This window comes from Heterodontus francisci, chromosome 40 (assembly GCF_036365525.1).
Source record: "Heterodontus francisci isolate sHetFra1 chromosome 40, sHetFra1.hap1, whole genome shotgun sequence".
Lineage (NCBI taxonomy): Eukaryota > Metazoa > Chordata > Chondrichthyes > Heterodontiformes > Heterodontidae > Heterodontus > Heterodontus francisci.
Window position 1 is genome coordinate 40,850,036 of NC_090410.1, and position 24,457 is coordinate 40,874,492.

Here is a 24,457-nt window from a genome sequence, read left to right on the forward strand (position 1 = left end):
GGGAGAGATAGGAAATGTCATAGAGGGATAGAGAGTGAAAGTGAGTGTCTGAGAGTGTCAGAGAGTGTCAAACAGTGTCAGAGAGTGATAGAAAGTGACAGAGAGTGTCTGAGAGTGTCAGAAAGTGATAAAAAGTGTCAGAGAGTGTCTGCGAGTGTCAGAGAGTTTCAGAGAGTGACAGAGAGTTTCAGAGAGTGCCTGAGAGTGTCAGTGTGTGTCAGGCAGTGTCAGAAAGTGATATAGAGTGTCAGAGAGTGATAGAGAGTGTCAGAGAGTGTCTGAGAGAGTCAGAGAGTGTCAGAGAGTGATAGAGAGAGTCAGAGAGAGTCTGAGAGTGACATGGACAGTCTGAAAGTGTCAGAGAATGTCAGAGAGTGTCAGAGATTGTCAGAGAGTGATAGAGAGTTTCAGAGTGTGTCAGAGAGTGATATAAGTGTCAGAGAGTGTTTGAGAGTGTCAGAGAGTGATAGAGAGTGTCAGAGGGTGTCAGAGAGTGATACAGAGTGTCAGAGAGTGTCTAAGAGTGTCACAGTGTATCAGAGAGTTTCAGAGAGTGTCAGAGAGTGATAGAGAGTGTCAAAGAGTGTCTGAGAGTTTCAGAGTGTATCAGAGAGTGTCAGAGATTGTCAGAGAGTGATAGAGAGTGTCAGAGTGTGTCAGAGAGTGATAGAAGTGTCAGAGAGTGTCAGAGTGTATCAGAGAGTGTCAGAGAGTGTCAGAGAGTGATAGAGAGTGTCAGAGAGTGTCAGAGAGTGATGCAGAGTGCCAGAGAGTGTCTGAGAGTGTCAGAGTGTATCAGAGAGTGCCGGAGAGCGATAGAGAGTATCAGAGAGTGATAGAGAGTGGTAGAGATGTCTGAGGTGTCAGAGAGTGTCAGAGAGTATCTGAGAGTGTCAGAGAGTGTCAGAGAGTGATGGAGAGTGAAAGGGATTGTCAGACAGAATCTGAGAGTGTCAGGGAGTGATAGGGAGTGTCATAGAGTGAAAGAGAGCGAAAGAGAGTGTCAGAGAGTGTCAGAGAGTGTCAGAGCGTGTCAGACAGTGTCTGAGAGTGTCTGAAAATGTCATAGAGAGTCAGACAGAGACAGAGAGTGTCAGAAAGTGATAGAGAGTGTCAGAGAGTCCCAGACAGTGTCTGAGAGTGTCAGAGAGTGATAGAGAGTATGAGAGAGTGTTGGAGAGTGATGGAGAGTGATAGAGAGTGTCTGAGAGTGCCAGAGAGTGTCAGAGTGTGTCAGAGAGTGATAGAAAGTGTCTGAGAGTGTCAGGGAGTGTCTGAGAGTGTCAGAGAGTTTCAGAGAGTGATAGAGAGTTTCAGAGAGTGCCTGAGAGTGTCAGTGTGTGTCTGGCAGTGTCAGAAAGTGATAGAGAGTGTCAGAGAGTGATAGAGAGTGTCAGAGAGTGTCTGAGAGAGTCAGAGAGTGTCAGAGAGTGATAGAGAGAGTCAGAGAGAGTCTGGGAGTGACATGGACAGTCTGAAAGCGTCAGAGAGTGTCAGAGAGTGTCAGAGATTGATAGAGAGTGCCAGAGAGAGATAGAGAGTGCCAGAGAGTGCCAGAGAGTGTATGAGTGTGTCTGAGAGTTTCAGAGAGTGATGGAGAGTGTCAGAGAGTGTCAGGGAGTGTCAGAGTGTATCAGAGAGTGTCAGTGAGTGATAGAGAGTGGTAGAGATTGCCTGAGAGTGTCGGAAAGTGTCAGAGAGTGTCAGAGAGTGATAGAGAGAGATAGAGGGTGTCAATGCATGGTAGATTGTTTCAGAGAGTGATAGAGAGTGTCTGAGACTGTCTGAGAGTGTCTGAGAGTGTCAGAGAGTGTCAGAGATTGTCAGAGAGTGATAGAGAGTTTCAGAGTGTGTCAGAGAGTGATATAAGTGTCAGAGAGTGTTTGAGAGTGTCAGAGTGTATGAGAGAGTTTCAGAGAGTGTCAGAGAGTGATAGAGTGTTTCAGAGAGTGTCAGAGAGTGATACAGAGAGTCAGAGAGTGTCTGAGAGTGTCACAGTGTATCAGAGTGTTTCAGAGAGTGTCAGAGAGTGATAGAGTGTCAGAGAGTGTCTGAGAGTTTCAGAGTGTATCAGAGAGTGTCAGAGATTGTCAGAGATTGATAGAGAGTGTCAGAGTGTGTCAGAGAGTGATACAGAGAGTCAGAGAGTGTCTGAGAGTGTCACAGTGTATCAGAGAGTTTCAGAGAGTGTCAGAGAGTGATAGAGAGTGTCAGAGAGTGTCTGAGAGTTTCAGAGTGTATCAGAGAGTGTCAGAGATTGTCAGAGAGTGATAGAGAGTGTCAGAGTGCATCAGAGAGTGTCAGAGAGTGTCAGAGAGTGATAGAGAGTGTCAGAGAGTGTCAGAGAGTGATGCAGAGTGTCAGAGAGTGTCTGAGAGTGTCAGAGTGTATCAGAGAGTTTCAGAGAGTGCCGGAGAGTGATAGAGAGTATCAGAGAGTGATAGAGAGTGGTAGAGATGTCTGAGGTGTCAGAGAGTGTCAGAGAGTATCTGAGAGTGTCAGAGAGTGTCAGATAGTGATGGAGAATGAAAGAGATTGTCAGACAGAATCTGAGAGTGTCAGGGAGTGATAGGGAGTGTCATAGAGTGAAAGAGAGCGAAAGAGAGTGTCTGAGAGTGTCAGAGAGTGTCAGAGTGTGTCAGAGAGTGTCTGAGAGTGTCTGAGAGTGTCTGAGAATGTCAGAGAGAGTCAGCCAGAGTCAGAGATTGTCAGAAAGTGATAGAGAGTGTCAGAGAGTCCCAGACAGTGTCTGAGAGTGTCACAGAGGGATAGAGAGGATGAGAGAGTGTCGGAGAGTGATAGAAAGTGTCTGAGAGTGTCAGGGAGTGTCTGAGAGTGTCAGAGAGTGTCAGACAGTGGCAGAGATTGATAGAGAGCGTCTGAGAGTGCCTGAGAGTCTCTGAGAGTGTCAGAGAGTGTCAGAGAGTGTCAAAGAGAGATAGAATGTGTCTGAGAGTGTCTGAGAGTGTCAGAGAGTGATAGAAAGTGTCAGAGAATGTCAGAGTGTGTCGGAGAGTGATAAAAAGTGTCTGATAGATTCAGAGAGTGTTAGAAAGGTTGAGAGAGTGCCTGAGATTGTCAGAGAGTGTCAAAGAGTTATAGAGAGTGACAGAGACTTTCAGAAAGTGCCTGAGAGTGTCAGTGTGTGTCAGGCAGTGTCAGAAAGTGACAGAGAGTGTCAGAGAGTGATAGAGAGTGATAGAGAGTGTCTGAGAGCGTTAGAGAGTGTCAGAGAATGTCTGAGAGTGTCCGAGAGTGTCAGAGAGTGTCCGAGAGTGTCAGAGAGTGATAGACAGAGTCAGAGAGAGTCTGATAGTGTCAGGGAGTGTCAGACATTGATAGAGTGAGTCAGAGAGTGATATAAACATTCAGAGTGTGTCAGAGAGTGTCAGAATGTGTCAGAGAGTGTCAGAGAGTGAGAGAGAGTGATAGAGAGTGCCAGAGAGTGATAGAGAGTGCCAGAGAGAGCCAGAGAGTGTCAGAGTGTGTCAGAGAGTGATCGAAAGTGTCTGAGAGTGTCTGAGAGTGTCTGAAAGTGTCACAGAGTGTCAGAGAGTGACATAGAGTGTCTGTTAGTTTCTGATTGTGTCTGAGATTGTCAGAGACTGTCAGAGAGTGAAAGAGAGTGTCAGGGAGTGTCAGAGTGTATCTGTGAGTTTCAGAGAGTTCCAGAGTGTGATAGAGATAGATAGAGAGAGTCAAAGCGTGGTAGAGAGTTTCAGAGAGTGACAGAGAGTGTCTGAGACTGTCTGAGAGTGTCTGAGAGTGTCAGAGTGTTTCAGTGAGTGTCAGAGAGTGATAGAGAGTGTCTGAGAGTGTCAGAGTGTATCAGATAGTGTCAGAGATTGTCAGAGAGTGACAGAGAGTGTCAGAGAGTGTCATAGAGTGATAGAGTGTGTCAGAGAGTGTCTGAAAATGTCTGAGAGTGTCTGAGAGTGTAAGTAATTGATAAAATGTGTCAGAGAGTGTCTGCGAGTGTCAGAGAGTTTCAGAGAGTGATAGAGACTTTCAGAGAGTGCCTGAGAGTGTCAGTGTGTGTCAGGCAGTGTCAGAAAGTGATAGAGAGCGTCAGAGACTGATAGAGAGTGATAGAGAGTGAGAGAGAGTGTCTGAGAGCGTCAGAGAGTGTCAGAGAGTGTTAGAGAGTGTCTGAGAGTGTCTGAGAGTGTCTGAGAGTGACAGAGAGTGACAGAGAGTGACAGAGAGTGTCAGAGAGTGATAGAGAGAGTCAGAGAGAGTCTGAGATTGTCAGGGAGAGTCTGAGAGTGTCAGGCAGTGTAAGACAGTGATAGAGTGTGTCAGAGAGTGATATCAACATTCAGAGAGTGTCAGAGAGTGTCAGAGAGTGTGAGAGAGTGATAGAGAGTGCCAGAGAGTGATAGAGAGCGCCAGAGAGTGCCAGAGAGTGTCTGAGATTGTCAGAGAGTGTCAGAGAGTGATACAGAGTGCCAGAGAGTTCCAGAGAGTGTCTGAGTGTGTCTGAGCGTGTCTGAAAGAGTCAGAGAGTGTCAGAGAGTGTCTGAGAGTTTCTGATTGTGTCTGAGATTGTCAGAGAGTGTCAGAGAGTGACAGAATGTGTCAGAGAGTGTCAGGGTTTGTCAGAGTGTATCAGAGAGTGTCAGAGAGTGGTGGAGAGTGATCGAGCGTGTCAGAGAGTGTCAGAGAGTGATAGAGAGTGTCAGAGAGTGTCAGAGCGTGATATAGAGTGCCGGAGAGTGCCAGAGAGTGCCAGGGAGTGTCAGAGGGTGATAGAGAGTGATAGAGTGTGATCGAGAGTGTCAGAGAGTGTCAGAGAGTGATATAGAGTGCCGGAGAGTGCCAGAGAGTGCCAGAGAGTGTCAGAGGGTATAAGGGAGTGTTAGCGTGTGTCAGTGTGTGACAGAGTGTGTCAGAGATTGATAGCGTGTGTAAGAGAGTGTCAGAGAGAGTCTGAGAGTGTCAGCGAGTGTCAGAGTGTATCCGAGAGCGACAGAGAGTGTCAGAGAGTGTCAGAGAGTGATAGAGAGTGTCAGAGAGTGTCAGAGAGTGTCAGAGAGTGATAGAGAATTTCAGAGAGTGTCAGAGAGTGATATAGAGTGTCAGAGAGTACGAGAGAGTGCCAGAGAGTGTCAGAGAGTGCCTGAGAGTCTCAGAGAGTATCAGAGAGTGATAGAGGGTATCAGAGAGTGTCTGAGAGTGTCTGTGAGTGTCAGAGTGTATCAGAGATTTTCAGAGAGTGTCAGAGAGTGATAGAGTGTGTCAGAGAGTGTCTGAGAGTTTCAGAGTGTATCAGAGAGTGTCAGAGATTGTCAGAGAGTGATAGAGAGTGGTAGAGCGTGTCAGAGAGTGTCTGAGAGTTTCAGAGTGTATCAGAGAGTGTCAGAGATTGTCAGAGAGTGATAGAGAGTGTCAGAGAGCAATAGAAGTGTCAGAGACTGTCTGAGAGTGTCAGAGTGAATCAGAGAGTGTCAGAGAGTGTCAGAGAGTGATAGAGAGTGTCAGAGAGTGTCAGAGAGTATCAGAGAGTGTCAGAGATTGTCAGAGAGTGATAGAGAGTGTCATAGAGTGATAGAGTGTGTCATGAGTGTCTGAAAATGTCTGAGAGTGTCAGTAATTGATAGAATGTGTCAGAGAGAGTCTGCTAGTGTCAGAGAGTTTCAGAGAGTGATAGAGACTTTCAGAGAGTGTCTGAGAGTGTCAGTGTGTGTCAGGCAGTGTCAGAAAGTGATAGAGAGTGTCAGAGAGTGATAGAGAGTGATAGAGAGTGAGAGAGAGTGTCTGAGACCGTCAGAGAGTGTCAGAGAGTGTCAGAGAGTGTCTGAGAGTGTCTGAGAGTGTCAGAGAGTGACAGAGAGTGTCAGAGAGTTTCAGAGAGTGATAGAGAGTTTCAGAGAGTGCCTCAGAGTGTCAGTGTGTGTCTGGCAGTGTCAGAAAGTGATAGAGAGTGTCAGAGAGTGATAGAGAGTGTCAGAGAGTGTCTGAGAGAGTCAGAGAGTGTCAGAGAGTGATAGAGAGAGTCAGAGAGAGTCTGGGAGTGACATGGACAGTCTGAAAGCGTCAGAGAGTGTCAGAGAGTGTCAGAGATTGATAGAGAGTGCCAGAGAGAGATAGAGAGTGCCAGAGAGTGCCAGAGAGTGTATGAGTGTGTCTGAGAGTTTCAGAGAGTGATGGAGAGTGTCAGAGAGTGTCAGGGAGTGTCAGAGTGTATCAGAGAGTGTCAGTGAGTGATAGAGAGTGGTAGAGATTGCCTGAGAGTGTCGGAAAGTGTCAGAGAGTGTCAGAGAGTGATAGAGAGAGATAGAGGGTGTCAATGCATGGTAGATTGTTTCAGAGAGTGATAGAGAGTGTCTGAGACTGTCTGAGAGTGTCTGAGAGTGTCAGAGAGTGTCAGAGATTGTCAGAGAGTGATAGAGAGTTTCAGAGTGTGTCAGAGAGTGATATAAGTGTCAGAGAGTGTTTGAGAGTGTCAGAGTGTATGAGAGAGTTTCAGAGAGTGTCAGAGAGTGATAGAGTGTTTCAGAGAGTGTCAGAGAGTGATACAGAGAGTCAGAGAGTGTCTGAGAGTGTCACAGTGTATCAGAGTGTTTCAGAGAGTGTCAGAGAGTGATAGAGTGTCAGAGAGTGTCTGAGAGTTTCAGAGTGTATCAGAGAGTGTCAGAGATTGTCAGAGATTGATAGAGAGTGTCAGAGTGTGTCAGAGAGTGATACAGAGAGTCAGAGAGTGTCTGAGAGTGTCACAGTGTATCAGAGAGTTTCAGAGAGTGTCAGAGAGTGATAGAGAGTGTCAGAGAGTGTCTGAGAGTTTCAGAGTGTATCAGAGAGTGTCAGAGATTGTCAGAGAGTGATAGAGAGTGTCAGAGTGCATCAGAGAGTGTCAGAGAGTGTCAGAGAGTGATAGAGAGTGTCAGAGAGTGTCAGAGAGTGATGCAGAGTGTCAGAGAGTGTCTGAGAGTGTCAGAGTGTATCAGAGAGTTTCAGAGAGTGCCGGAGAGTGATAGAGAGTATCAGAGAGTGATAGAGAGTGGTAGAGATGTCTGAGGTGTCAGAGAGTGTCAGAGAGTATCTGAGAGTGTCAGAGAGTGTCAGATAGTGATGGAGAATGAAAGAGATTGTCAGACAGAATCTGAGAGTGTCAGGGAGTGATAGGGAGTGTCATAGAGTGAAAGAGAGCGAAAGAGAGTGTCTGAGAGTGTCAGAGAGTGTCAGAGTGTGTCAGAGAGTGTCTGAGAGTGTCTGAGAGTGTCTGAGAATGTCAGAGAGAGTCAGCCAGAGTCAGAGATTGTCAGAAAGTGATAGAGAGTGTCAGAGAGTCCCAGACAGTGTCTGAGAGTGTCACAGAGGGATAGAGAGGATGAGAGAGTGTCGGAGAGTGATAGAAAGTGTCTGAGAGTGTCAGGGAGTGTCTGAGAGTGTCAGAGAGTGTCAGACAGTGGCAGAGATTGATAGAGAGCGTCTGAGAGTGCCTGAGAGTCTCTGAGAGTGTCAGAGAGTGTCAGAGAGTGTCAAAGAGAGATAGAATGTGTCTGAGAGTGTCTGAGAGTGTCAGAGAGTGATAGAAAGTGTCAGAGAATGTCAGAGTGTGTCGGAGAGTGATAAAAAGTGTCTGATAGATTCAGAGAGTGTTAGAAAGGTTGAGAGAGTGCCTGAGATTGTCAGAGAGTGTCAAAGAGTTATAGAGAGTGACAGAGACTTTCAGAAAGTGCCTGAGAGTGTCAGTGTGTGTCAGGCAGTGTCAGAAAGTGACAGAGAGTGTCAGAGAGTGATAGAGAGTGATAGAGAGTGTCTGAGAGCGTTAGAGAGTGTCAGAGAATGTCTGAGAGTGTCCGAGAGTGTCAGAGAGTGTCCGAGAGTGTCAGAGAGTGATAGACAGAGTCAGAGAGAGTCTGATAGTGTCAGGGAGTGTCAGACATTGATAGAGTGAGTCAGAGAGTGATATAAACATTCAGAGTGTGTCAGAGAGTGTCAGAATGTGTCAGAGAGTGTCAGAGAGTGAGAGAGAGTGATAGAGAGTGCCAGAGAGTGATAGAGAGTGCCAGAGAGAGCCAGAGAGTGTCAGAGTGTGTCAGAGAGTGATCGAAAGTGTCTGAGAGTGTCTGAGAGTGTCTGAAAGTGTCACAGAGTGTCAGAGAGTGACATAGAGTGTCTGTTAGTTTCTGATTGTGTCTGAGATTGTCAGAGACTGTCAGAGAGTGAAAGAGAGTGTCAGGGAGTGTCAGAGTGTATCTGTGAGTTTCAGAGAGTTCCAGAGTGTGATAGAGATAGATAGAGAGAGTCAAAGCGTGGTAGAGAGTTTCAGAGAGTGACAGAGAGTGTCTGAGACTGTCTGAGAGTGTCTGAGAGTGTCAGAGTGTTTCAGTGAGTGTCAGAGAGTGATAGAGAGTGTCTGAGAGTGTCAGAGTGTATCAGATAGTGTCAGAGATTGTCAGAGAGTGACAGAGAGTGTCAGAGAGTGTCATAGAGTGATAGAGTGTGTCAGAGAGTGTCTGAAAATGTCTGAGAGTGTCTGAGAGTGTAAGTAATTGATAAAATGTGTCAGAGAGTGTCTGCGAGTGTCAGAGAGTTTCAGAGAGTGATAGAGACTTTCAGAGAGTGCCTGAGAGTGTCAGTGTGTGTCAGGCAGTGTCAGAAAGTGATAGAGAGCGTCAGAGACTGATAGAGAGTGATAGAGAGTGAGAGAGAGTGTCTGAGAGCGTCAGAGAGTGTCAGAGAGTGTTAGAGAGTGTCTGAGAGTGTCTGAGAGTGTCTGAGAGTGACAGAGAGTGACAGAGAGTGACAGAGAGTGTCAGAGAGTGATAGAGAGAGTCAGAGAGAGTCTGAGATTGTCAGGGAGAGTCTGAGAGTGTCAGGCAGTGTAAGACAGTGATAGAGTGTGTCAGAGAGTGATATCAACATTCAGAGAGTGTCAGAGAGTGTCAGAGAGTGTGAGAGAGTGATAGAGAGTGCCAGAGAGTGATAGAGAGCGCCAGAGAGTGCCAGAGAGTGTCTGAGATTGTCAGAGAGTGTCAGAGAGTGATACAGAGTGCCAGAGAGTTCCAGAGAGTGTCTGAGTGTGTCTGAGCGTGTCTGAAAGAGTCAGAGAGTGTCAGAGAGTGTCTGAGAGTTTCTGATTGTGTCTGAGATTGTCAGAGAGTGTCAGAGAGTGACAGAATGTGTCAGAGAGTGTCAGGGTTTGTCAGAGTGTATCAGAGAGTGTCAGAGAGTGGTGGAGAGTGATCGAGCGTGTCAGAGAGTGTCAGAGAGTGATAGAGAGTGTCAGAGAGTGTCAGAGCGTGATATAGAGTGCCGGAGAGTGCCAGAGAGTGCCAGGGAGTGTCAGAGGGTGATAGAGAGTGATAGAGTGTGATCGAGAGTGTCAGAGAGTGTCAGAGAGTGATATAGAGTGCCGGAGAGTGCCAGAGAGTGCCAGAGAGTGTCAGAGGGTATAAGGGAGTGTTAGCGTGTGTCAGTGTGTGACAGAGTGTGTCAGAGATTGATAGCGTGTGTAAGAGAGTGTCAGAGAGAGTCTGAGAGTGTCAGCGAGTGTCAGAGTGTATCCGAGAGCGACAGAGAGTGTCAGAGAGTGTCAGAGAGTGATAGAGAGTGTCAGAGAGTGTCAGAGAGTGTCAGAGAGTGATAGAGAATTTCAGAGAGTGTCAGAGAGTGATATAGAGTGTCAGAGAGTACGAGAGAGTGCCAGAGAGTGTCAGAGAGTGCCTGAGAGTCTCAGAGAGTATCAGAGAGTGATAGAGGGTATCAGAGAGTGTCTGAGAGTGTCTGTGAGTGTCAGAGTGTATCAGAGATTTTCAGAGAGTGTCAGAGAGTGATAGAGTGTGTCAGAGAGTGTCTGAGAGTTTCAGAGTGTATCAGAGAGTGTCAGAGATTGTCAGAGAGTGATAGAGAGTGGTAGAGCGTGTCAGAGAGTGTCTGAGAGTTTCAGAGTGTATCAGAGAGTGTCAGAGATTGTCAGAGAGTGATAGAGAGTGTCAGAGAGCAATAGAAGTGTCAGAGACTGTCTGAGAGTGTCAGAGTGAATCAGAGAGTGTCAGAGAGTGTCAGAGAGTGATAGAGAGTGTCAGAGAGTGTCAGAGAGTATCAGAGAGTGTCAGAGATTGTCAGAGAGTGATAGAGAGTGTCATAGAGTGATAGAGTGTGTCATGAGTGTCTGAAAATGTCTGAGAGTGTCAGTAATTGATAGAATGTGTCAGAGAGAGTCTGCTAGTGTCAGAGAGTTTCAGAGAGTGATAGAGACTTTCAGAGAGTGTCTGAGAGTGTCAGTGTGTGTCAGGCAGTGTCAGAAAGTGATAGAGAGTGTCAGAGAGTGATAGAGAGTGATAGAGAGTGAGAGAGAGTGTCTGAGACCGTCAGAGAGTGTCAGAGAGTGTCAGAGAGTGTCTGAGAGTGTCTGAGAGTGTCAGAGAGTGACAGAGAGTGTCAGAGAGTGTCAGAGAGTGATAGAGAGTGATAGAGAGAGTCAGAGAGAGTCTGAGATTGTCAGGGAGTGTCTGAGAGTGTCAGGCAGTGTCAGACAGTGATAGAGTGTGTCAGAGAGTGATATAAACATTCAGAGAGTGTCAGAAAGTGTGAGAGAGTGATAGAGAGTGCCAGAGAGCGCCAGAGAGTGTCTGATTGTGTCTGAGATTGTCAGAGAGTGTCAGAGAGTGATAGAGAGTGCCAGAGAGTGCCAGAGAGTGTCTGAGTGTGTCTGAGAGTGTCTGAAAGAGTCAGAGAATGTCAGAGAGTGACAGAGAGTGTCTGAGAGTTTCTGATTGTGTCTGAGATTGTCAGAGAGTGTCAGAGAGTGGTAGAGAGTGTCTGAGAGTGTCAGAAAGTGATAGAGAGTGTCAGAGAGTGATAGAGAGTGTCAGAGAGTGTCAGAAAGTGATAGAGAGTGTCAGAGAGTGTCAGAGACAGTCAGAGTGTGTCAGAGAGTGATAGAGAGTGCCTGAGAGTGTCAGAGAGTGTCAGAGTGTGTCAGAGAGTGATAGAGAGTGATTGAGAGTGATAGACAGTGATAGAGAGTGATAGAGAGTGATAGAGAGTGTCTGAGTGTGTCAGAGAGTGTCAGATAGTGTCAGAGAGGGTCAGAGTGAGTCAGAGTGTGCCAGAGAGTGATAGAGAGTGATGGAGAGTGTCAGAGTATTTCACAGAGTCATAGAGAGTGTCAGAGAGTGATATAGAGTGATAGAGAGTGTCTGAGAGTGTCTGAGAGTGTCAGAGTGAATCAGAGAGTGTCAGAGAGTGTCAGAGAGTGATAGAGAGTGTCAGAGAGTGTCAGAGAGTATCAGAGAGTGTCAGAGATTGTCAGAGAGTGATAGAGAGTGTCATAGAGTGATAGAGTGTGTCATGAGTGTCTGAAAATGTCTGAGAGTGTCAGTAATTGATAGAATGTGTCAGAGAGAGTCTGCTAGTGTCAGAGAGTTTAAGAGAGTGATGGAGACTTTCAGAGAGTGTCTGAGAGTGTCAGTGTGTGTCAGGCAGTGTCAGAAAGTGATAGAGAGTGTCAGAGAGTGATAGAGAGTGAGAGAGAGTGTCTGAGACCGTCAGAGAGTGTCAGAGAGTGTCTGAGAGTGTCTGAGAGTGTCAGAGAGTGACAGAGAGTGTCAGAGAGTGTCAGAGAGTGATAGAGAGTGATAGAGAGAGTCAGAGAGAGTCTGAGATTGTCAGGGAGTGTCTGAGAGTGTCAGGCAGTGTCAGACAGTGATAGAGTGTGTCAGAGAGTGATATAAACATTCAGAGAGTGTCAGAAAGTGTGAGAGAGTGATAGAGAGTGCCAGAGAGCGCCAGAGAGTGTCTGATTGTGTCTGAGATTGTCAGAGAGTGTCAGAGAGTGATAGAGAGTGCCAGAGAGTGCCAGAGAGTGCCAGAGAGTGTCTGAGTGTGTCTGAGAGTGTCTGAAAGAGTCAGAGAATGTCAAAGAGTGACAGAGAGTGTCTGAGAGTTTCTGATTGTGTCTGAGATTGTCAGAGAGTGTCAGAGAGTGGTAGAGAGTGTCTGAGAGTGTCAGAAAGTGATAGAGAGTGTCAGAGAGTGATAGAGAGTGTCAGAGAGTGTCAGAAAGTGATAGAGAGTGTCAGAGAGTGTCAGAGACAGTCAGAGTGTGTCAGAGAGTGATAGAGAGTGCCTGAGAGTGTCAGAGAGTGTCAGAGTGTGTCAGAGAGTGATAGAGAGTGATTGAGAGTGATAGACAGTGATAGAGAGTGATAGAGAGTGATAGAGAGTGTCTGAGTGTGTCAGAGAGTGTCAGATAGTGTCAGAGAGGGTCAGAGTGAGTCAGAGTGTGCCAGAGAGTGATAGAGAGTGATGGAGAGTGTCAGAGTATTTCACAGAGTCATAGAGAGTGTCAGAGAGTGATATAGAGTGATAGAGAGTGTCTGAGAGTGTCTGAGAGAGTCAGAGAGTGTCAGAGAGTGTCTGACAGTGTAAGAGATTGATGGAGAGTGAAAGAGAGTGTCATAGAGAATCTGAGAGTGTTAGGGAGTGATAGGGAGTGTCATGGAAGGATAGAGAGTGAAAGAGAGTGTCTGAGAGTCTCAGAGGTTGTCAGAAATTGTCAGAGAGTGATAGAAAGTGTCTGAGACTGTCTGAGATTATCTGAGAGTGTCAGAGAGTGTCAGAGTGTGATAGAAAGTGTCAGAGAGTGTCTGAGAGGTTCAGAGAGTGATATAAAGTGTCAGAGAGTGTCTGAGAGAGTCAGAGAGAGTCAGAGAGTGCAGAGAGTGATAGAGAGTGTCCGAGAGTGTCAAAGAGTGATAGAGATTGATAGAGTGTGATAGAGAGTGTCTTTGAGTGTCAGTGAGTGTCAGAGAGTGATAGAGAATGTCAGAGAGTGATCGAGAGTGTCTGAGAGTGTTTGTGACTGACAGAGTATGTCAGAGAGTGATAGAGAGTGTCAGAGATTGTCAGAGTGTGTCAGAGTGTCAGAGAGTGATAGAGAGTGTCAGTGAGTGATAGAGAGTGTCTGAGAAAGTCAGAGATTGATGGAGAGTGTCTGAGAGTGTCAGAGAGTGATAGAGAGTGTCAGAGAGTGCTAGAAAGTGTCAGAAAGTGCCTGAGAGTGATAGAGAGTGATAGAGAGTGTCTGAGAGTGTCAGAGTGTGTCAGAGTGTCAGAGAGTGTTAGAGAGTGTCAGTGAGTAATAGAGAGTGTCTGAGAATGTCAGAGATTGATAGAGAGTGTCTGAGAGTGTCAGAGAGTGATAGAGAGTGTCAGAGAGTGATAGAAAGTGTCAGATATTGTCAGAGACTGTCAGAGAGTGAGAGAGAGTGTCTGAGAGTGTCAGAAAGTGTCAGAGTGTGTCAGTGAGTGATAGAGAGTGATAGAAAGTGTCAGAGAGTGATATCGAGTGTCTGAGAGTGACAGAGAGTGAAAGAGAGTGTCTGAGAGTTTCAGAGAATGTCAGAGAATGATAGAGAGTGTCTGAGAGTGATAGAGAGTGTCTGAGCGTGATAAAGAGTGTCTGAGAGTGTCAGAGACTGTCAGAGAGTGTCAGAGAGTGATAGAGAGTGTCCGAGAGTGTCAGAGAGTGATAGAGAGTGATAGAGTGTGATAGAGAGTGTCTTTGAGTGTCAGAGAGTGATATAGAGTGATAGAGAGTGTCTGAGAGTGTCAGAGAGTGTCTGAGAGTGTCTGAGAGTGTCTGAGAGTGTCTGAGAGTGTCAGAGAGTGTCAGAGAGTGATAGAGCTTGTCAGAGAGTGATAGAGAGTGATAGAGAGTGTCAGAGAGTGATAGAGAGTGTCTGAGAGTGTCAGAGAGTGTCAGAGAGTGTCTGAGAGTATCTGAGAGTGTCTGAGAGTGTCAGAGAGTGTCAGAGAGTGATAGAGCTTGTCAGAGAGTGATAGAGAGTGTCAGAGAGTGTCAGAGAGTGATAGAGAGTGCCAGAGAGTGTCAGAGAGTGATAGAGAGTGTCAGAGAGTGTCAGAGAGTGTTAGAGACTGTCTGAGAGTGTCAGAGAGTGTCAGAGAGTGATAGAGAGTGATATAGAGTGTCAGAGAGGGTCTGAGAGTTTCAGAGAGTGTCAGAGAGTGATAGAGACAGTCAGAGACAGTCTGAGAGTGTCAGGGAGAGTCTGAGAGTGTCAGAGAGTGTCAGAGAGTGTCAGAGAGTGATAGAGAGTGCCAGAGAGTGCCGGAGAGTGCCGGAGAGTGTATGAGTGCGTCTGAGAGTGTCTGAATATGTCAGAGAGTGTCAGAGAGTCATAGAGAGTGTCAGAGAGTGTCTGAGATTGTCAGAGAGTGTCAGAGAGTGATGGAGAGTGTCAGTGAGTGTCAGCGAGTGTCAGAGTGTATCAGAGAGTGTCAGAGAGTGTCAGAGATTGATCGAGAGTGGTAGAGAGTGTCTGAGAGTGTCGGAAAATGTCAGAGAGTGTCAGAGAGTGATGGAGATTGTCAGAGAGTGTCAGAGAGAGTCAGAGTGGCCAGAGAGTGATAGAGAGTGTCAGAGAGTGATATAGAGTGATAGAGAGTGTCTGAGAGTGTCTGAGAGAGTCTGAGAGTGTCAGAGAGTGTCTGACAGTGTCAGAGAGTGATAGAAAGTGTCTGAGACTGTCTGAGATTATCTGAGAGTGTCAGAGAGTGTCAGAGTGTGATAGAAAGTGTCAGCGAGAGTCTGAGAGATTCAGAGAGTGATAGAGAGCGTCTCAGAGTGTTAGGGAGTGATAGGGAGTGTCATAGAGGGATAGCGAGCGAAATAGAGTGTCTGAGAGGGACAGAGATTGTCAGACAGTGTCAGAGAGTGATAGAAAGTGGCTGAGACTGTCTGAGATTATCTGAGAGTGCCAGAGAGTGTCAGAGTGTGATAGAAAGTGTCAGCGAGTGTCTGAGAGATTCAGAGAGTGATAGAGAGAGTCTGAGAGTGTCTGAGAGAGTCTGAGAGTGTCAGAGAGTGATGGAGAGTGATGGAGAGTGAAAGAGATTTTCATAGAGATTCTGAGAGTGTTAGGGAGTGATAGGGAGTGTCATAGAGGGATAGAGAGTGAAAGTGAGTGTCTGAGAGTGTCAGAGATTGTCAGACAGTGTCAGATAGTGATAGAAAGTGTCTGAGACTGTCTGAGAGTCTCTGAGAGTGTCAGCGAGTGATATAAAGTGTCAGAGAGTGTCTGAGAGTGTCAGAGAGTGATATAAAGTGTCTGAGAGTGTCTGGGAGTGTCAGAGAGTGTCAAACAGTGCCAGAGAGTGATATAAAGTGACAGAGAGTGTCTGAGAGTGTCAGAGAGTGACAGAAAGTGTCAGAGAGTGTATGAGAGGGTCTGAGAGAGTCAGAGAGTGTCTGAGAGTGTCAGAGAGTGCTAGACAGTGTCAGACAGTGTCAGAGAGTGATATAGAGTGCCTGAGAGTGATAGAGAGTGACAGAGAGTGGCAGAGAATGGTAGAGAGTGTCAGAGAGTGATAGAGAGTGTCAGTGTGTGTCAGAGAGTGATAGAGAGTGCCTGAGAGTGATAGAGATTGACAGAGAGTGTCAGAGAGTGACATAAAGTGTCAGAGTGTGATAGAGAGTGTCAGAGAGTGATAGAGAGTGCCAGAGAGTGTCTGAGAGTGCCTGAGAGTGTCTGAGATAGTCTGAGATAGTCTGAGAGTGTCAGAAAGTGATACAAAGTTTCAGAGAGTGCCTGCTTGTGTCAGAGAGTTTCAGAGAGTGCCTGAGAGTGTCAGTGTGTGTCAGGCAGAGTCAGAAAGTGATATAGAGTGTCAGAGAGTGATAGAGAGTGTCAGAGAGTGTCAGAGAGTGATAGAGAGAGTCAGAGAGAGTCTGAGAGTGTCAGGGAGAGTCTGAGAGTGTCAGAGAGTGATAGAGAGTGCCAGAGAGTGATGGAGATTGCCAGAGAGTGCCAGAGAGTGTATGAGTGTGTCTGAGAGTGTCTGAAAGTGTCAGAGAGTGTCAGAGAGTCATAGAGAGTGTCAGAGAGTGTCTGAGATTGTCAGACGGTGTCAGAGAGTGATGGTGAGTGGTAGAGAGTGTCAGAGAGTGTCAGTGAGTGTCAGAGTTTATCAGAGAGTGTCAGCGAGTGTCAGAGATTGATGGGGAGTGGTAGAGAGTGTCTGAGAGTGTCGGAAAGTGTCAGAGAGTTTCAGAGAGTGATAGAGAGTGTCAGAGAGAGTCAGAGAGAATCAGAGTGTGCCAGAGAGTGATAGAGAGTGATAGAGAGTGATAGAGAGTGACAGACAGTTTCATAGAGTGATAGATAGTGTCAGAGAGTGTCAGAGAGTGATATAGAGTGATAGAGAGTGTCTGAGAGTGTCTGAGAGTGTCTGAGAGTGTCCGAGAGTGTCTGAGAGTGTCAGAGAGTGTCAGAGAGTGTCTGACAGTGTCAGAGAGTGATGGAGAGTGAAAGAGTGTGTCATAGAGAATCTGAGATTGTTCGGGAGTGATAGGGAGTGTCATAGAGGGATAGAGAGTGAAAGAGAGTGTCTGAGACTGTCTGAGAGTCTCTGAGAGTGTCAGAGAGTTTCAGAGTGTGATATAAATTGTCAGAGAGTGTCTGAGAGTTTCAGAGAGTGATAGAAAGTGTCACAGAGTGTCTGAGAGAGTCAGAGAGTGTCAGAGAGTGATAGAGAGTGTCTTTGAGTGTCAGAGAGTGATAGAGAATGTCAGAGAGTGATCGAGAGTGTCTGAGAGGGTCTGTGAGTGACGGAGTGTTTCAGAGAGTGATAGAGAGTGTCAGAGATTGTCAGAGAATGTCAGAGAGTGTCAGAGTGTGTCAGAGAGTAACAGAGAGTGATAGAGAGTGATAGAGTGTCTGAGTGTGTCAGATTGTGTCAGATTGTGTCAGAGAGTGTCAGAGAGTGTCAGAGAGTGATAGAGAGTGTCAGTGAGTGACAGAGAGTGTCTGAGATTGTCAGAGATTGATAGAGAGTGTCAGAGTGTGTCAGAGAGTGTCAGAGAGTGTCAGAGAGTGATAGAGAGCGATAGAGAGTGTCTGAGAGTGATAGAGAGTGTCTGAGACTGTCTGAGACTGTCTGAGAGTGTCAGAGTCTGTCAGAGTGATAGAGAGTGATAGAGAGTGTCTGAGAGTGCCAGAGAGTGTCAGAGTGCGCCAGAGAGTGATAGAGAGTGATAGAGAGTGATAGTGAGTGTCAGAGAGAATCAAAGAGTGATATACAGTGTCAGAGTGTGTCAGAGAGTGTCTGAGAGTGTCTGAGAGTGTCTGAGAGTGTCTGAGAGCGATGGATAGTGAACGAGATGGTCATAGGGAATCTGAGAGTGTAAGGGAGAGATAGGGAGTGTCATAGAGGGATAGAGAGTGAAAGTGAGTGTCTGAGAGTGTCAGAGATTGTCAGACAGTGTCAGAGAGTGATAGAAAGTGTCTGAGACTGCTTAAGAGTCTCTGAGAGTGTCAGAGACTGTCAGCGAGTGACAGAAAGTGTCTGAGAGTGTCTGAGAGTGTCAGAGAGTGTCAAACAGTGTCAGAGAGTGATAGAAAGTGACAGAGAGTGTCTGAGAGTGTCAGAGAGTGATAGAAAGTGTCTGAGACTGTCTGAGAGTCTCTGAGAGTGTCAGAGACTGTCAGCGAGTGACAGAAAGTGTCTGAGAGGGTCTGAGAGAGTCAGAGAGTGTCTGAGAGTGTCAGAGAGAGTCAGAGAGTGATAGAGAGTGACAGAGAGTGCCAGAGAGTGTATGAGTGTGTCTGAGAGTGTCTGAAAGTGTCAGAGAGTGTCAGAGAGTCATAGAGAGTGTCAGAGAGTGTCTGAGATTGTCAGAGAGTGTCAGAGAGTGATGGTGAGTGGTAGATAGTGTCAGAGAGTGTCAGTGAGTGTCAGAGTTTATCAGAGAGTGTCAGCGAGTGTCAGAGATTGATGGAGAGTGGTAGAGAGCGTCTGAGAGTGTCGGAAAGTGTCAGAGAGTGTCAGAGAGTGATAGAGAGTGTCAGAGTGTGTCAGAGAGAGTCAGAGTGTGCCAGAGAGTGATAGAGAGTGATAGAGAGTGTCAGACAGTTTCATAGAGTGATAGATAGTGTCAGAGAGTGTCAGAGAGTGATATCGAGTGATAGAGAGTGTCTGAGAGTGTCTGAGAGAGTCTGAGAGTGTCAGAGAGTGTCAGAGAGTGTCTGACAGTGTCAGAGATTGATGGAGAGTGAAACAGAGTGTCATAGAGAATCTGAGATTGTTAGGGACTGATAGGGAGTGTCATAGAGGGATAGCGAGTGAATGAGAGTGTCTGAGAGTGTCAGAGATTGTCAGACAGTGTCAGAGAGTGATAGAAAGTGTCTGAGACTGTCTGAGAGTGTCTGAGAGTGTCAGAGAGTGTCAGAGTGTGATATAAATTGTCAGAGAGTGTCTGAGAGCTTCAGAGAGTGAAAGAAAGTGTCACAGAGTGTCTGAGGGAGTCAGAGAGAGCCAGAGAGTGTCAGAGAGTGATGGAGAGTGTCTTTGAGTGTCCTTGAGTGTCAGAGAGTGATAGAGAATGTCAGAGAGTGATCGAGAGTGTCTGAGAGTGTCTGTGAGTGACGGAGTGTTTCAGAGAGTGATAGAGAGTGTCAGAGATTGTCAGAGAATGTCAGAGAGTGTCAGAGTGTGTCAGAGAGTAACAGAGAGTGATAGAGAGTGATAGAGTGTCTGAGTGTGTCAGAATGTGTCAGAGAGTGATAGAGAGTGTCAGTGGGTGACAGAGAGTGATAGAGAATGTCAGAGAGTGATCGAGAGTGTCTGAGAGTGTTTGTGACTGACAGAGTATGTCAGAGAGTGATAGAGAGTGTCAGAGATTGTCAGAGTGTGTCAGAGTGTCAGAGAGTGATAGAGAGTGTCAGTGAGTGATAGAGAGTGTCTGAGAAAGTCAGAGATTGATGGAGAGTGTCTGAGAGTGTCAGAGAGTGATAGAGAGTGTCAGAGAGTGATAGAAAGTGTCAGAAAGTGTCTGAGAGTGATAGAGAGTGATAGAGAGTGTCTGAGAGTGTCAGAGTGTGTCAGAGTGTCAGAGAGTGTTAGAGAGTGTCAGTGAGTAATAGAGAGTGTCTGAGAATGTCAGAGATTGATAGAGAGTGTCTGAGAGTGTCAGAGAGTGATAGAGAGTGTCAGAGAGTGATAGAAAGTGTCAGATATTGTCAGAGACTGTCAGAGAGTGAGAGAGAGTGTCTGAGAGTGTCAGAAAGTGTCAGAGTGTGTCAGTGAGTGATAGAGAGTGATAGAAAGTGTCAGAGAGTGATATCGAGCGCCTGAGAGTGACAGAGAGTGATAGAGAGTGTCTGAGAGTTTCAGAGAATGTCAGAGAATGATAGAGAGTGTCTGAGAGTGATAGAGAGTGTCTGAGCGTGATAAAGTGTGTCTGAGAGTGTCAGAGACTGTCAGAGAGTGTCAGAGAGTGATAGAGAGTGTCCGAGAGTGTCAGAGAGTGATAGAGAGTGATAGAGTGTGATAGAGACTGTCTTTGAGTGTCAGAGAGTGATATAGAGTGTCTGAGAGTGTCAGAGAGTGTCTGAGAGTGTCTGAGAGTGTCTGAGAGTGTCTGAGAGTGTCTGAGAGTGTCAGAGAGTGTCAGAGAGTGATAGAGCTTGTCAGAGAGTGATAGAGAGTGATAGAGAGTGTCAGAGAGTGATAGAGAGTGTCTGAGAGTGTCAGAGAGTGTCAGAGAGTGTCTGAGAGTATCTGAGAGTGTCTGAGAGTGTCAGAGAGTGTCAGAGAGTGATAGAGCTTGTCAGAGAGTGATAGAGAGTGTCAGAGAGTGTCAGAGAGTGATAGAGAGTGCCAGAGAGTGTCAGAGAGTGATAGAGAGTGTCAGAGAGTGTCAGAGAGTGTTAGAGACTGTCTGAGAGTGTCAGAGAGTGTCAGAGAGTGATAGAGAGTGATATAGAGTGTCAGAGAGGGTCTGAGAGTTTCAGAGAGTGTCAGAGAGTGATAGAGACAGTCAGAGACAGTCTGAGAGTGTCAGGGAGAGTCTGAGAGTGTCAGAGAGTGTCAGAGAGTGTCAGAGAGTGATAGAGAGTGCCAGAGAGTGCCGGAGAGTGCCGGAGAGTGTATGAGTGCGTCTGAGAGTGTCTGAATATGTCAGAGAGTGTCAGAGAGTCATAGAGAGTGTCAGAGAGTGTCTGAGATTGTCAGAGAGTGTCAGAGAGTGATGGAGAGTGTCAGTGAGTGTCAGCGAGTGTCAGAGTGTATCAGAGAGTGTCAGAGATTGATCGAGAGTGGTAGAGAGTGTCTGAGAGTGTCGGAAAATGTCAGAGAGTGTCAGAGAGTGATGGAGATTGTCAGAGAGTGTCAGAGAGAGTCAGAGTGGCCAGAGAGTGATAGAGAGTGTCAGAGAGTGATATAGAGTGATAGAGAGTGTCTGAGAGTGTCTGAGAGAGTCTGAGAGTGTCAGAGAGTGTCTGACAGTGTCAGAGAGTGATAGAAAGTGTCTGAGACTGTCTGAGATTATCTGAGAGTGTCAGAGAGTGTCAGAGTGTGATAGAAAGTGTCAGCGAGAGTCTGAGAGATTCAGAGAGTGATAGAGAGCGTCTCAGAGTGTTAGGGAGTGATAGGGAGTGTCATAGAGGGATAGCGAGCGAAATAGAGTGTCTGAGAGGGACAGAGATTGTCAGACAGTGTCAGAGAGTGATAGAAAGTGGCTGAGACTGTCTGAGATTATCTGAGAGTGCCAGAGAGTGTCAGAGTGTGATAGAAAGTGTCAGCGAGTGTCTGAGAGATTCAGAGAGTGATAGAGAGAGTCTGAGAGTGTCTGAGAGAGTCTGAGAGTGTCAGAGAGTGATGGAGAGTGATGGAGAGTGAAAGAGATTTTCATAGAGATTCTGAGAGTGTTAGGGAGTGATAGGGAGTGTCATAGAGGGATAGAGAGTGAAAGTGAGTGTCTGAGAGTGTCAGAGATTGTCAGACAGTGTCAGATAGTGATAGAAAGTGTCTGAGACTGTCTGAGAGTCTCTGAGAGTGTCAGCGAGTGATATAAAGTGTCAGAGAGTGTCTGAGAGTGTCAGAGAGTGATATAAAGTGTCTGAGAGTGTCTGGGAGTGTCAGAGAGTGTCAAACAGTGCCAGAGAGTGATATAAAGTGACAGAGAGTGTCTGAGAGTGTCAGAGAGTGACAGAAAGTGTCAGAGAGTGTATGAGAGGGTCTGAGAGAGTCAGAGAGTGTCTGAGAGTGTCAGAGAGTGCTAGACAGTGTCAGACAGTGTCAGAGAGTGATATAGAGTGCCTGAGAGTGATAGAGAGTGACAGAGAGTGGCAGAGAATGGTAGAGAGTGTCAGAGAGTGATAGAGAGTGTCAGTGTGTGTCAGAGAGTGATAGAGAGTGCCTGAGAGTGATAGAGATTGACAGAGAGTGTCAGAGAGTGACAGAAAGTGTCAGAGTGTGATAGAGAGTGCCAGAGAGTGTCTGAGAGTGCCTGAGAGTGTCTGAGATAGTCTGAGATAGTCTGAGAGTGTCAGAAAGTGATACAAAGTTTCAGAGAGTGCCTGCGAGTGTCAGAGAGTTTCAGAGAGTGCCTGAGAGTGTCAGTGTGTGTCAGGCAGAGTCAGAAAGTGATATAGAGTGTCAGAGAGTGATAGAGAGTGTCAGAGAGTGTCAGAGAGTGATAGAGAGAGTCAGAGAGAGTCTGAGAGTGTCAGGGAGAGTCTGAGAGTGTCAGAGAGTGATAGAGAGTGCCAGAGAGTGATGGAGATTGCCAGAGAGTGCCAGAGAGTGTATGAGTGTGTCTGAGAGTGTCTGAAAGTGTCAGAGAGTGTCAGAGAGTCATAGAGAGTGTCAGAGAGTGTCTGAGATTGTCAGACGGTGTCAGAGAGTGATGGTGAGTGGTAGAGAGTGTCAGAGAGTGTCAGTGAGTGTCAGAGTTTATCAGAGAGTGTCAGCGAGTGTCAGATATTGATGGGGAGTGGTAGAGAGTGTCTGAGAGTGTCGGAAAGTGTCAGAGAGTTTCAGAGAGTGATAGAGAGTGTCAGAGAGAGTCAGAGAGAATCAGAGTGTGCCAGAGAGTGATAGAGAGTGATAGAGAGTGATAGAGAGTGCCAGACAGTTTCATAGAGTGATAGATAGTGTCAGAGAGTGTCAGAGAGTGATATAGAGTGATAGAGAGTGTCTGAGAGTGTCTGAGAGAGTCTGAGAGTGTCCGAGAGTGTCTGAGAGTGTCAGAGAGTGTCAGAGAGTGTCTGACAGTGTCAGAGAGTGATGGAGAGTGAAAGAGTGTGTCATAGAGAATCTGAGATTGTTCGGGAGTGATAGGGAGTGTCATAGAGGGATAGAGAGTGAAAGAGAGTGTCTGAGACTGTCTGAGAGTCTCTGAGAGTGTCAGAGAGTTTCAGAGTGTGATATAAATTGTCAGAGAGTGTCTGAGAGTTTCAGAGAGTGATAGAAAGTGTCACAGAGTGTCTGAGAGAGTCAGAGAGTGTCAGAGAGTGATAGAGAGTGTCTTTGAGTGTCAGAGAGTGATATAGAATGTCAGAGAGTGATCGAGAGTGTCTGAGAGGGTCTGTGAGTGACGGAGTGTTTCAGAGAGTGATAGAGAGTGTCAGAGATTGTCAGAGAATGTCAGAGAGTGTCAGAGTGTGTCAGAGAGTAACAGAGAGTGATAGAGAGTGATAGAGTGTCTGAGTGTGTCAGATTGTGTCAGATTGTGTCAGAGAGTGTCAGAGAGTGTCAGAGAGTGATAGAGAGTGTCAGTGAGTGACAGAGAGTGTCTGAGATTGTCAGAGATTGATAGAGAGTGTCAGAGTGTGTCAGAGAGTGTCAGAGAGTGTCAGAGAGTGATAGAGAGCGATAGAGAGTGTCTGAGAGTGATAGAGAGTGTCTGAGACTGTCTGAGACTGTCTGAGAGTGTCAGAGACTGTCAGAGTGATAGAGGGTGATAGAGAGTGTCTGAGAGTGCCAGAGAGTGTCAGAGTGCGCCAGAGAGTGATAGAGAGTGATAGTGAGTGTCAGAGAGTGTCAAAGAGTGATAGACAGTGTCAGAGTGTGTCAGAGAGTGATAGAGAGTGATGGAGAGTGTCTGCGAGTATCTGAGATAGTCTGAGAGTGTCAGAGAGTGTCTGAGAGTGTCTGAGAGTGTCTGAGAGTGTCTGAGAGCGATGGATAGTGAACGAGATGGTCATAGGGAATCTGAGAGTGTAAGGGAGAGATAGGGAGTGTCATAGAGGGATAGAGAGTGAAAGTGAGTGTCTGAGAGTGTCAGAGATTGTCAGACAGTGTCAGAGAGTGATAGAAAGTGTCTGAGACTGCTTAAGAGTCTCTGAGAGTGTCAGAGACTGTCAGCGAGTGACAGAAAGTGTCTGAGAGTGTCTGAGAGTGTCAGAGAGTGTCAAACAGTGTCAGAGAGTGATAGAAAGTGACAGAGAGTGTCTGAGAGTGTCAGAGAGTGATAGAAAGTGTCTGAGACTGTCTGAGAGTCTCTGAGAGTGTCAGAGACTGTCAGCGAGTGACAGAAAGTGTCTGAGAGGGTCTGAGAGAGTCAGAGAGTGTCTGAGAGTGTCAGAGAGAGTCAGAGAGTGATAGAGAGTGACAGAGAGTGCCAGAGAGTGTATGAGTGTTTCTGAGAGTGTCTGAAAGTGTCAGAGAGTGTCAGAGAGTCATAGAGAGTGTCAGAGAGTGTCTGAGATTGTCAGAGAGTGTCAGAGAGTGATGGTGAGTGGTAGATAGTGTCAGAGAGTGTCAGTGAGTGTCAGAGTTTATCAGAGAGTGTCAGCGAGTGTCAGAGATTGATGGAGAGTGGTAGAGAGCGTCTGAGAGTGTCGGAAAGTGTCAGAGAGTGTCAGAGAGTGATAGAGAGTGTCAGAGTGTGTCAGAGAGAGTCAGAGTGTGCCAGAGAGTGATAGAGAGTGATAGAGAGAGTCAGACAGTTTCATAGAGTGATAGATAGTGTCAGAGAGTGTCAGAGAGTGATATCGAGTGATAGAGAGTGTCTGAGAGTGTCTGAGAGAGTCTGAGAGTGTCCGAGAGTGTCTGAGAGTGTCAGAGAGTGTCTGACAGTGTCAGAGATTGATGGAGAGTGAAACAGAGTGTCATAGAGAATCTGAGATTGTTAGGGACTGATAGGGAGTGTCATAGAGGGATAGCGAGTGAATGAGAGTGTCTGAGAGTGTCAGAGAGTGTCAGAGTGTGATATAAATTGTCAGAGAGTGTCTGAGAGCTTCAGAGAGTGAAAGAAAGTGTCACAGAGTGTCTGAGGGAGTCAGAGAGAGCCAGAGAGTGTCAGAGAGTGATGGAGAGTGTCTTTGAGTGTCCTTGAGTGTCAGAGAGTGATAGAGAATGTCAGAGAGTGATCGAGAGTGTCTGAGAGTGTCTGTGAGTGACGGAGTGTTTCAGAGAGTGATAGAGAGTGTCAGAGATTGTCAGAGAATGTCAGAGAGTGTCAGAGTGTGTCAGAGAGTAACAGAGAGTGATAGAGAGTGATAGAGTGTCTGAGTGTGTCAGAATGTGTCAGAGAGTGATAGAGAGTGTCAGTGGGTGACAGAGAGTGTCTGAGAGTGTCAGAGATTGATAGAGAGTGTCAGAGAGTGTCAGAGAGTGATAGAGAGCGATAGAGAGTGTCTGAGAGTGATAGAGAGTGTCTGAGACTGTCTGAGAGTGTCAGAGACTGTCAGAGTGTGTC